The 13341-nt window shown below is 41.7% G+C and overlaps 1 long non-coding RNA gene across 1 annotated transcript in view; it reads right to left on the bottom strand.

Moving 5' to 3' along the window:
- Positions 1-212: 212 nt before the first annotated feature.
- The window catches only part of LOC139552006 (uncharacterized), a 31507-nt gene continuing 18378 nt past the window's right edge, over positions 213-13341 (bottom strand). The window contains exons 3-4 of the long non-coding RNA XR_011670363.1: positions 2388-5305; positions 213-2272 (exon numbers count right to left, since the gene is read on the bottom strand). This is a non-coding gene — a long non-coding RNA (uncharacterized lncRNA). The remainder of the gene's footprint in view (positions 2273-2387; positions 5306-13341) is intronic.

The raw sequence follows: 13341 nt of genomic DNA on the forward strand, positions 1-13341 counted from the left end.
TTAGACAAAGTGATAGGTCTATGGACCTCATATCTGGGGATTGACATAGGTGTAACACGTAGTATTTGTCAAAAATCTGAAGCAAACCAAGATCACTGCACAAATGTGGCTATATAAAACCAAAATTACCCATTCATTTTAGGGGATAGATCAAGTACAGAAGCATGAGACATGCAGTTTGATTTAAGTTTTAGAAATTCACACTCACAGTATATTTGAAAATATACATTTATTCACAAAACCTTCAGTCAAATACAGGTTTTTCACACATACCTCATAAGAGTGGAAGAAATAGTAGTTATAACATAGTAAATATGGGCAACAATGTATTTTGCGTTTGGAAAAGCATGTTGACTAAGACTAAAGAGACTTGGGCTTTTAAGGATAGCTCAGAGCTTACAGCTGTTTTCTATCCTTCTCTTCTTGTGTGGCAGAAGCTGAGAAGGTTAAGCCAAAGTGTCTACTCTGGCCGTGTCTAGACTTGACAGTTCATGCAGCTTTTCTATTCTGATCACAGAGTTCCGATCATGGAATTCCAAACACGTTATACATCTACACCTACATTTAAATGTGTCTACCATGTCCACAGTGTGTCAGGATTCCCTTTTCCCACGCTATATTCAAATGCTATTATGCATTCTACAAACGGTGGAATAGGCTAAATATGATAACACAACAACAACTGACGGCAGTAGCTAACTACTGTAGCTAACTAGCCAGCTACCCTCTGTAGTTAGCCAGAAAGCTAGCAAGCAACGCTAAAGGGATTGCAAACAGGTTAGCATAACTCTAGCCCCAAAAAATTCTAATCGAAATATTAGCTGGCTAGCTAGCATTTATGAGGCCAAACACATTCGTCACACGCTAGGAATTATTTCCGCCAACGTTATAATGAAAGGAGTGCTGTGTGGGAGGAGTGCTGATGATGTCGCCCACTGTATGCACTTTCGGTAGCCTGATTGCATCCAGACTGAGGAGAAACCTGCATACAATGCATCCCTGAACACCTCCTGAAGTGGTCAGCCAGATTTTCAATGCGATCTTCATATTCTGATAGCGGGAAGTCACATGTACATCGCATTCGGAAAGTATTCAGACCCCTTGACTTTTTCCACATTTTTGTTACGTTACAGCCTTATTCTAAAAAGGATTCACTTTTTCACTCATCTTTCAAGTAAACTTCCGGAAGTGAATGAAGGGATGGGAATGATCGTAGACGACACCCCCCCCTTCAACATGCAAACTGCAAACAGACCAAATTAATTTTGTCTCCTCTTTATTATCTTTGGTTGACACAACAAAAAACTTGGCGGCGCACACAAACTACCCATCGTTGGATTCCTTTCGTTTTATAGAAAGTATTTTACTCAATTATTTTGATCAATGGTGAACTCATCCATGATGTGATGAATTATAAATAGTAATTGTTATTAGATAACTAATATTGTGGTTTCTGTCACCCGAGAGTTATTTATTTAAATATGACGGCTGTGTTATGTCAATCTTTCCTCAGTTAGCTCTAGGACTAATGTAGCCTAGATGTTCCAGTTTGGATGATTGTGTATGCTGTTGCTACATTTCTGAATGTCTGAACATTGCATGCAAACATAAACTGGTCACATTCAGGACATAACTATGTAAGGACTGTGTTTGTGCTAAATGTTTCTGTGAAAAAACAGTGTGGCCAGCTCAAACACTGACTGTTGCATCAATCGAAACTGAACGTTCTAAATAAGTGTTCTAATCACACCGGTTTGAGCGTACGCTGCAGTGACAACTGTAGAATGATCACACTCGTTTGTTGGTACGTGTGAAAAGGTTAAATAAAACATTTCTCAATCTACACACAATACCCCATAAAGACAAAGCAAAAACTGAAATATTGCATTTACATAAGTATTCAGACCCTTTACTAAGTACTTTGTTGAAACACCTTTGGCAGCGATTACAACCTCGATTCTTCTTGGGTATGATGCTACAAGCTTGGCACACCTGTATTTGGGGAGTTTCTCCCACTCTTCTCTGCAGATCCTCTCTAGCTCTATCAGGTTGGATGGGAAGCGTCGCTGCACAGCTATTTTCAGGTCTCTCCAGAGATGTTGGATTGGGTTCAAGTCCGGGCTCTGGCTGGGCCACTCAAGGACATTCAGAGACTTGTCCCGAAGCCACTTCTGCATTGTCTTCGCTGTGTGCTTAGGGTCGTTGTCCTGTTAGAAGGTGAACCTTCACGATCATTGCAGGTAAAACAAAACAAAAAAAGGTTTGCACTGCCCTGCAAAAAGCATATCGCTATTAAAAATCTGAAAATACCAAATACATACAACATTTCATTGCCATAAGTAATATTTCATTAGTAAGGCTAACAAAAATACAGGTTGAGTACTCACAACAGCCCCGTAGACACATGTGGGCCTGGGTGCACCCACTGGGAAGCCAGGCCCACCCAATCAGATTTTCTTATGCTCTCTACTTCTCACTGTTACAATTGGGGCATTATTTGTATTTTACCTGCAAACATCATCAGATAGAATAAATAGCAAGCAGTGCACTGGAATGACATTCAGTCCTACAAGATGGGTGGCCAAAAATAACAAACTGAAAGTCACACCCCCAATAAGCCACAAATATGACCACATTGAGGCAAGTCACTGTGCTTCTATGGCTATACATATAATTACTTTGTTCATTTAGCAGCTCATAATCCAGTGCCTGTATCACAGTCAACACACACCTACAGTTGAAGTTAGAAGTTTACATACACTTAGGTTGGAGTCATTAATTAAAACTCATTTTTCAACCACTCCACAATTTTCTGGTTAACAAATTATAGTTTTGGCAAGTCGGTTAGGATATCATTTTTCTAACAATTGTTTACAGACAGATTATTTCACTTATAATTCACTGTATCACAATTCCAGTGGGTCAGAAGTTTACATACACTAAGTTGACTGTGCCTTTAAACAGCTTGGAAAAATCCTGAAAATTATGTAATTCCTTAGAAGCTTCTGGTCGGTTAATTGACATCATTTGAGTCAATTGGAGGTGTAGCTGTGGATGTATTTCAAGGCCTACCTTCAAACTTAGTGCATCTTTGCTTGACATCATGGGAAAATCTAAAGATATCAGCCAAGACCTCAGAAAAAAATTGTAGACCTCCACAAGTCTGGTTCATCCTTGGGAGCAATTTCCAAATGCCAGAAGGTACCACGTTCATCTGTACAAACAATAGTATGCAAGTATAAACACCATGGGAACACGCAGCTGTCATACCGCTCAGGAAGGAGACACGTTCTCTCCTAGAGATGAAGGTACTTTGGTGCGAAAAGTGCAAATCAATCCCAGAACAGCAAAAACCCAGGGAAGATGCTGAAGGAAACAGGTACAAAAGTATCTACATCCACAGTAAAACAAGTCTTATATCGACATAACCTGAAAGGCCGCTCAGCAAGGAAGAAGCCACTGCTCTAAAACCTCCATTAAAAAAGCCAGACTACGGTTTGCAACTGCAAATGGGGACAAAGATTGTACTTTTTGGAGAAATGTCCTCTGGTCTGATGAAACAAAAATAGAACTCTTTGGCCATAATGACCATCGTTATGTTTGGAAGAAAAAGGAGGAGGCTTGCAAGCCGAAGAACACCATCCCAACCATGAAGCACGGCGGGTGGAAGCATCATGTTGTGGGGGTGCTATGCTGCAGGAAGGACTGGTGCACTTCACAAAATAGATGGCATCATGAGGTAGGAAAATGATGTGGATATATTGAAGCAACATATCAAGACATCAGTCAGGAAGTTACAGCTTGGTCGCAAATGGGTCTTCCAAATGGACAATGACCCAAAGCATGCTTCCAAAGTTATGGCAAAATGGCTTAAGGACAACAAAGTCAAGGTATTGGAGTGGCCATCACAAAGCCCTGACCTCAATCCTATAGATCATTTGTGGGCAGAATTGAAAACATGTGTGTGATCAAGGAGGCCTACAAACCTGACTCAGTTACACCAGCTCTGTCAGGAGGAATGGGCCAAAATTCACCCATTTAATTGTGGGAAGGTTGTGGAAGGCTAACCGAAACGTTTGACCCAAGTTAAACAATTTAAAGGCAATGCTACTAAATACTAATTGAGTGTATGTAAACTTCTGACCCACTGGGAATGTGATGAAAGAAATAAAAGCTGAAAGAAATCATTCTCTACTATTATTCTGACATTTCAAATTCTTAAAATAAAGTGGTGATCCTAACTGACCTAAGACAGGGAATTTTTACTAGGATTAAATGTCAGGAATTCCCTCCCTCCCTCAACCTACTGTACCTCTCCTCCCCCTTTCTCTGGCTGTCTTGGAGATGTGGGCGGGTCCCTGGCCAACAACGCACCCACAGTGGCAGGCAGGCATGTAGATGAGTCGGAACAGGTCACAGGAAAAACAAATCTACATACCATCCTGGCCACTGCCTGCCTGCCTAGGAAAGTAGCAAACACAGGAGAGCACTGTGGAGCACTCACAAAATACACTCACACTCAGTCAAAATACATGAGCAAAGATATAAACAAACACACACATTGCATACTGATACATGTACAAATAAACACGTATGCACACGTACACATGGACACACACAATAAAAAACAAATACATGTACAAACTAACAAGTATGTGCAAACACACCCACACACACACACACAAATGGTTGAAAAATCTGTGTTTATTTCTGTTGTTCACAAGTACAACCTAGATTATATGAGCTGAGCTAGTTTAGGCGTAATGATGACATCTATATTGTTGCAGTATTATGCACATCCAAATGGGTTACACCAGCATTACACCAACATGTTTGTGTCACCATGTCAAATTAACAGAAAATGTAGCCTATGCTAAATCAGTGCAGTGGTGTTATTTCAATAAAAATCATTATGGTGGGCCTCCCGAGTGGCGCCACGGTCTAAGGCACTGTATCTCAGTGCTTGAGGAGTCACTACAGACCCAGGTTCGATCCCGGGCTGTGTCGCTGCCTGGCTTCAACAGGGAGACCCATGAGGCGGCACACAATTGTCCCAGCGTCGTCCGGGTTAGGGGAGTGTTTGGACAGCCGGGAGGTCCTTGTCCCATCGCGCTCTAGTGACTCCCGTGGTGGGCCGGGCACATGCACATTGACATGTTCGCCAGCTGTACGGAATTTCCTCCAACAAATTGGTGCGGCTGGCTTCCGGGTTGAGCGAGCAGGGTTGTGTCTCGGAGAACGCATGGCTCTCGATTTTCACCTCTCCCGAGTCCATACGGGAGTTGCAGCAGTGGGACAAGACTAACTACCAATTGGGGAGAAAAAGGGAGAAAAAGTTTTTAAAATCCTTATAGTGTGTGTGTGTGCAAGATATTTACAAGAACTTTACAGTGTCAAATCAAATGGGAATGTTTTATTAATTTTCCTTTATTATTCGAAAATTTGCGTGAAGATTAGATTTAAAAAATCTATTTAGTGAAGGTTATTTCCCTCCATGTATTTCTCACAAAGGTAGGCCTAGGTGCACATGTTTTCCACATGTAATCATTCCAGTGCTTTAACCAAACAAAATTGGCTAGATTCTGCTGTCTTGTTTTCTATTTCCTTCCCATATGGACAGTGTTAGGAGAAAACGTATTTACGACCATTGCCTCGGCACACTTTACGGGAACTGGAAAATGCTTCCAGCTATGGAAATCTATGAGTGACTTCATTCAATCTTACATTTCTTATGGGCAGATGATAAATCAATATCATGTTTGCGATTGCCTTTGCTAGATGGGTGTGCATTTTTTTGTGACAAAATTCAAAGTATCATTTTCACGATTGACTATCCATAATGCCTGCCAATTTCAAAAGAAATAGCAGTGTGTTAAATATTGAATTTCCATGGTGCTATCCAGTACAACACCGACACATTTAAAAATTAAATGTCAGTAATGAGTCAGTAATGCCCAGAGCACGCCTGACCTTCTACCGGCGAACAATGAACTGAAAACTCGAAAGAGTCATGATTCTCTCGTTAACATGTCGTTCACCATAGCGGGCTTATCGCGCGAACTGCAGCCCCTCAAACAATTCGTTCTCGAGTTCAGGTGTGTTGTGCAGAGGCTATACTGTATATGTTTTGGTTCTACAAAGCTGTGTTCATCGATAACATTCAATAACCAAATATTTGCATTCACTATTGCACCATGCAATCAATTATCAGTTCTAAACATGTTTTTTCTTCTCTATGCTCATGATCTATTTCCCTGCGTGCATATGACAGACAGTTGATGGTCGGAGCATGTCTCTGGAGCCGGAAGAGCCGGAAGAGCGTGTATTAATCCTGCTGTAGGAGGTCAAACGAACAACTAAAATTAATGAGTCACTCAGAAAAACTATTCACAACTCTCGAGTTGGTAAAAAGAGTTGTTCAAAAATAATGATGCTTTCGCGAACTGCACATCACTATCAGAGAGAAATTGGTGAAGCTGTACTATATACTGAATAACTCAGATCATCTTTGCTATGCTGGCAACGGCAGCCAGTGAGCAAGAAGTTCGCGGGGGGAGACAGATCGGGCAAGGTGCTTGCTGCAAGCTACTAGCAATGATGGCTAGTATATGTAGCTAGCTAGCTTAGACACTTTAGCTAACTAGCTAGCTAGCTGGCTATGCTGAGAGGCAAGTCAACACATTAAGAGATGAGTAGATGGAAATAACCAACTAAAATCATTCTGGTCTAACAAATTATATGTATATATACACTGCTCAAAAAAATTAAGGGAACACTTAAACAACACAATGTAACTCCAAGTCAATCACACTTCTGTGAAATCAAACTGTCCACTTAGGAAGCAACACTGATTGACAATAAATGTCACATGCTGTTGTGCAAATGGATAGACAAAAGGTGGAAATTATAGGCAATTAGCAAGACACCCCCAATAAAGGAGTTGTTCTTTAGGTGGTGACCACAGACCACTTCTCAGTTCCTATGCTTCCCTGCTGATGTTTTGGTCACTTTTGAATGCTGGCGGTGCTTTCACTCTAGTGGTAGCATGAGACGGAGTCTACAACCCACACAAGTGGCTCAGGTAGTGCAGCTCATCCAGGATTATTGCATAAACCAATGGCATATAAATTTACGTGGGAAAAATGTCCACATAGTAATAAACTTGTCTTTAAAAAAAGTTGTTTAGTCTCTTAGCTGTATGCAGCTCCGCTCATTAGTGAATCGTAGCAGAAATTAACTTATGAAGGAATTATCAGTTAGCTAAATGCAAAGGAGCAACATGGCAAGCATTGGCAAGCCAGAACTAGAAGACGCCCCAGTATCATTGAGGTCTGCCGTCTGGGAACATTTCAGTTTCCCTGTAAACTATAACGGGGGTTGCCAACAGTGGTGGATAAAACTTCAACATGTACGCTCTGTTCATTGCCGATAGCCTATTCGAGTGGCAATATGAGTAACATTTTTTTTTATTTAACCTTTATTTAACCAGGTAGGCAAATTGAGAACACGTTCTCATTTACAATTGCGACCTGGCCAAGATAAAGCAAAGCAGTTCGACACATACAACAACACATAGTTACACATGGAGTAAAACAAACATATAGTCAATAATACAGTGAAAAAAATAAGTCTATATACAATGTGAGCAAGTGAGGTGAGATAAGGGAGGTGAAGGCAAACAAATATATGTATAAATAAATAAAAATATAAAGGCCATGGAGGCGAAGTGAATACAACACAGCAAGTAAAATAAAAACTAAAAACACTGGAATGGTTGGTTTGCAGTGGAAGAAAGCACAAAGTAGAGACAGAAATAATGGGGTGCAAAGGAGCAAAATAAATAAATAAATAAATACAGTAGGTAAAGAGGTAGTTGTTTGGGCTAAATTATAGATGGGCTATGTACAGGTGCAGTAATCAACATGACTACTCATTCGCGCCAACATCACCCCAAAGTGCCAATCGGTGGGACTAGGCAAAAAAATGAAACGGCAACCACTTCTCCCCACAGCCTTCAGGCAACAATATGCAGCTGACTCCGATAGGGCAAATGAAATCAACGCAGCGACAGCAAAATTCATAGCGGAAGATATGAGACCCTTCTCTGTGGTAGAGAATGCAGGGTTCAGAAACATGTTTAAAGTGGTCGAGCCGCTTCAGTATTCCTTCCTGTACACATTTTTACCGCAGACACTGATACCTGCCTTATACAAAAAAACTAAAGAACAACTTGAGAGTGAGTTGTCAGAAACGGGGTCTGTTGCTCTAACAGACAGTTGGACGTCTAGAGCTACAGAGAGCTTCCGTGCTGTAACGGCTCATTTCATTACGGCAGAGTGGGAGATAAAAAGCCATGTCCTTCAAACACGTCCCCTTGAGAGTAGTCACACCATTGCACACTTTGGGTAAGAGCTACGGGAAGTAGTTGCAGTGTGGAGGTTGGAATAATGTAACGATTCCTGTGACCACTGACAACGCTAGAAAAACTGTAAATGCAGTTGCACTAGCTGGATTGGGGCCACAGATAGGATGCTCTGCTCACGTTATTAATCTAGCGTCTCAAAAAGCAACGTCAGTGAATCCAGTCTCTCGCCTCTTAGCGAAGATCAGGAAGGTGGTATCCTGCTTTCATAAAAGCACAACTGCTGCACATGTTTTCAAGACAAATCAGGAGATGCTGGAGCTGCCAAACCACAAACTAATCCAAGATGTCTCTACTAGATGGAATTCACGCCATGACATGGTTGAGCGATACCCTGAGGAAAAAGTTGCAGTGTATTCTACACTGACTGATCAAGCTGTGGGGAAGAATGTCAAAGATATTGTGACTTTGTCTGAAAATGACATAAGACTAGGAGAGGAAGTTATTAAAGTGTTCAAACCTCTCAAAACAGTCACAACACTGAAATGCACTGAGAGCATTCCATCAGTTTCCATGATCCTGCCTATGAAAACAATGATCCTGAAATCAATGGTGGCATCTGATGAAGATGAACCCGCAGTAAGGGATGTCAAGACTGTTGTCAGAGTTAACCTGGAGCCTAGATATGCTGACCCTGGTGTCCAATACTTCTTACACAAGAGCACCGCTTTGGACCCCCGGTTCATGTCCCTGTTGCACCTGGATGCTGCTGCTCATCTGAGAGTCTACAATAAACTCACAGCAGAGATTGTGACCAATATACAACAGGTATTGTATTTATTTTGTTAATGTGACATTTATTATTTTATTAATTAGTGATTTAACAATTAATTATAAAGTAATAATTGTAATTGTTCTAATAGTGTCTGATATATATTTCTAACAACAAATCATATTTTTAAAGCCACTTCAGAGATAGTAATTTTCATCTAATTTAATTCTGCAGGGTCAAGCCACAGATACCACAGGAGCCAACCCTTCTCCAGAGACGGCAGACGACAGTGGTTCTCCTCCAGAAAATAAGTCACCCATGGCTGAGCTTTTTGGGGAGTTGTTCATGACCCAGGAGCAGGGAACCAAGTCAAAGGTCAAGGTCATAAAGGAGGAGGTGACCTCATACAGGGAAGTGAACTGTATTCCCCTGGATGCTGATCCACTTACATGGTGGAAGACCAAAGAGTTAATATATCCTCATGTTGCCATGTTAGCAAGGTGCTACTTGGCTGTGCCTGGGACCTCTGTCCCTAGCGAGAGGCTATTCTCCACAGCAGCTGACATTGTCACAGCTAGCTGATCTGTGCTCACTGCAGATGTGGATAGACTAATCTTCTTAAAGAAAAACTTGAAAATCTGATAAAAATGCTTTAATTTTGTACAAGTAACCAGTCCCAAGTGGTCCAATTTTGTTGCCTTACAACCTGGAATTAAAATAGATTTTGGGGGGGTTTGTATCATTTGATTTACACAACATGCCTATCACTTTGAAGATGCAACATATTTGTTCTTGTGAAATAAGCAATAAGACAATAAAACTGAAAACTTGAGCATGCATAACTATTCAGCCCCCCTAAAGTCAATACTTTGTAGAGCCACCTTTTGCAGCAATTACAGCTGCAAGTCTCTTGGGGTATGTCTCTATAAGCTTGGCACATCTAGCCACTGGGAGTTTTGACCATTCTTCAAGGCAAAACTGCTCCAGCTCCTTCAAGTTGGATGGGTTCCGGTGGTATACAGCAATCTTTAAGTCATACCACAGATTCTCAATTGGATTGAGGTCTGGGCTTTATCTAGGCCTTTCCAAGACATTTATATGTTTCCCCTTAAACCACTCGAGGGTTTAGGGTCATTGTCCTGCTGGAAGGTGAACATCCGTCCCAGTCTCAAATCTCTGGAAGACTGAAACAGGTTTCCCTCAAGAATTCCCCTGTATTTAGCCCCATCCATAAATCCTCCCATTCTGACCAGTTTCCCAGTCCCTGCCGATGAAAAACATCCCCACAGCATGAGGCTGCCACCACCATGCTTCACTGTGGGGATGGTATTCTCGGGGTGATGAGAGATGTTGGGTTTGCGCCAGACATAGCATTTTCCTTGATGGCCAAAAAGCTAAATTTGAGTCTCATTTGACCAGAGTACCTTCTTCCATATGTTTGGGGAGTCTCCCTCATACCATTTGGGGAACACCAAACGAGTTTGCTTATTTTTTTCTTTAAGCAATGGCCTTTTCTGGCCATTCTTCCGTAAAGCCCAGCTTTGTGGAGTGTACGACTTAAAGTGGTCCTATGGACAGATACTCCAATCTCCACTGTGGAGCTTTGCAGCTCCTTCAGGGTTATCTTTGGTCGCTTTGTTGCCTCTCTGATTAATGCCCTCCTTGCCTGGTCCGTGAGTTTTGGTGGGCGGCTCGCTCTTGGCATGTTTGTTGTGGTGCCATATTCTTTCATAATGGATTTATAATGGATTTAATGGTGCTCCGCTGGATGTTCAAAGTTTCAGATATTTCTTATAACCCAACCCTGATCTGTACTTCTCCACAACTTTGTCCCATACCCGTTTGGAGAGCTCCTTGGTCTTCAGGGTGCTGCTTGCTTGGTGGTGCCCCTTGCTTAGTGGTGTTGCAGACTCTGGGGCCTTTCAGAACAGGTGTATATATATACTGAGATCATGTGACAGATCATGTGACACTTAGAGTGCACACAGGTGGACTTCATTTAACTAATTATGTGACTTCTGAAGGTTATTGGTTGCACAATATCTTATTTAGGCAATGGTGGGCCGTCAGGGCCTGCAAGGCCTTCTCTGCTGGCCTAAACATCATCAGAATATATATATATTTTTTAAAATATATTTTCCCACAAATATGTATTAAATTATTCCCCAGAGTAAGAGTTATACTCTTCATTTCATAGCTTTCCTCTTGGTTGCACTGCTTCCAGCCCCAGGTTGAGATTTGGAGTGCTGGTCTTTATGTTAGATCTTTTATCCAATCATATTCAGCCATCATGTGTTGCCAGGGGTCTAAAATCTGCCCTCAGGCCTTCAGAATCAACAGTGTGGGCGCTTGTAGCTTATAGTGAATGGAAATGAAAATTTAGTGTCAACCAATCAGCTTTAGAGTTGGCTATTGTACGCCTGCTAGCTGGCTCCAGTGTTACACAGGAGCCAGCTAGCAGGCGTAGTGCGTGCACGTCTTTTGATTGGATTACCAATATTGAGAGGCAGGTCCTATGGGCAGGTCTATGCAGATCTAGGAAACTGAATTTGATAAACGAATTAATTCGCGTACTACTAAGCTTTTTTTTCAACCCACAATGGCGGAAGGAGAAGATATCGATTTGGTCGAGGATATAATTATAACGCCATTCTCAAGACGAACTTTTCAAGAAAAGTTAGACATTGTAAGGAGAGGTCGCCCGACGCCACAAAGCCTGTCACAGGCGGAGAAAGCCACTTTCAAAGTTTCAACTACGAGCGCTGTCAATGGCTCACAGGCTCCGAGAAGCACTGCAAACTGTACTGCTGGGAATGCCTATTATTTGCAAGTGATCGATTTGGTGTTTGGAGCCACACTGGCTTTGCACACTTGAGTTGTCTAACCAAGGCAGCAACGAGACACCAGAGTACGGCTGGGCACTTACAAGCAATTGTGCTTTTGAAAACTTTTGGGGACACCGGAGTGGATCTGCAGCTCAACTAACAAGCGCGCAGGGCAACGGAGCAACGGAGCTGCACAATGAAAAGGTGAAGGGAAATATTGAAAAGACTCATTGATTGTGTCATGTTTTTGGGTAAACACTGTTTACCCAAAAATTTCAATTTGTCAATTTCAAGGTGACGCAATGCCTGGTTATACTGCGTTTCTGTCTAAATGTATAGTGTCTAGACTCTAGAATTAATCCACCTCTTATTACCATCATTATGATGACATGGCTCTAGACTCTAGAGCCATGTCATCATAATGATGGTAATAAGAGGTGGATTAATTCGGGTGGGACTGTGTAGTACCTCACTGAAGGCCCAGGCCCCAGGCCCACGGCACGCCACTGTATTTAGGAGCTTCATAGCAAAGGGGGCACGAACCACTTTTCAGTTTTCTTTTTTAATGAATTTTTTAAAACAAGTTTTCTTTCTTAATTTCACTTCACCAATTTGGACTATTTTGTGTATGTCCATTAAATGAAATCCAAATAGAAATCAATTTAAATTACAGGTTGTAATGCAACAAAATAGTAAAAATGCCAAGGGGGATGAATACTTTTGCAAGGCACTATAGATATATACAGTGGGGAGAACAAGTATTTGATACACTGCCGATTTTGCAGGTTTTCCTACTTACAAAGCATGTAGAGGTCTGTAATTTTTATCATAGGTACACTTCAACTGTGAGAGACGGAATCTAAAACAAAAATCCAGAAAATCACATTGTATGATTTTTAAATAATTAATTTGCATTTTATTGCATGACATAAGTATTTGATCACCTACCAACCAGTAAGAATTCCGGCTCTCACAGACCTGTTAGTTTTTCTTTAAGAAGCCCTCCTGTTCTCCACTCATTACCTGTATTAACTGCACCTGTTTGAACTCGTTACCTGTATAAAAGACACCTGTCCACACACTCAATCAAACAGATTCCAACCTCTCCACAATGGCCAAGACCAGAGAGCTGTGTAAGGACATCAGGGATAAAATTGTAGACCTGCACAAGGCTGGGATGGGCTACAGGACAATAGGCAAGCAGCTTGGTGAGAAGGAAACAACTGTTGGCGCAATTATTAGAAAATGGAAGAAGTTCAAGATGACGGTCAATCACCCTCGGTCTGGGGCTCCATGCAAGATTTCACCTCGTGGGGCATCAATGATCATGAGGAAGGTGAGGGATCAGCCCAGAACTACACGGCAGGACCTGGTCAATGACC

Source organism: Salvelinus alpinus, chromosome 24 (genome assembly GCF_045679555.1).
Source record: "Salvelinus alpinus chromosome 24, SLU_Salpinus.1, whole genome shotgun sequence".
Taxonomy (NCBI): domain Eukaryota; kingdom Metazoa; phylum Chordata; class Actinopteri; order Salmoniformes; family Salmonidae; genus Salvelinus; species Salvelinus alpinus.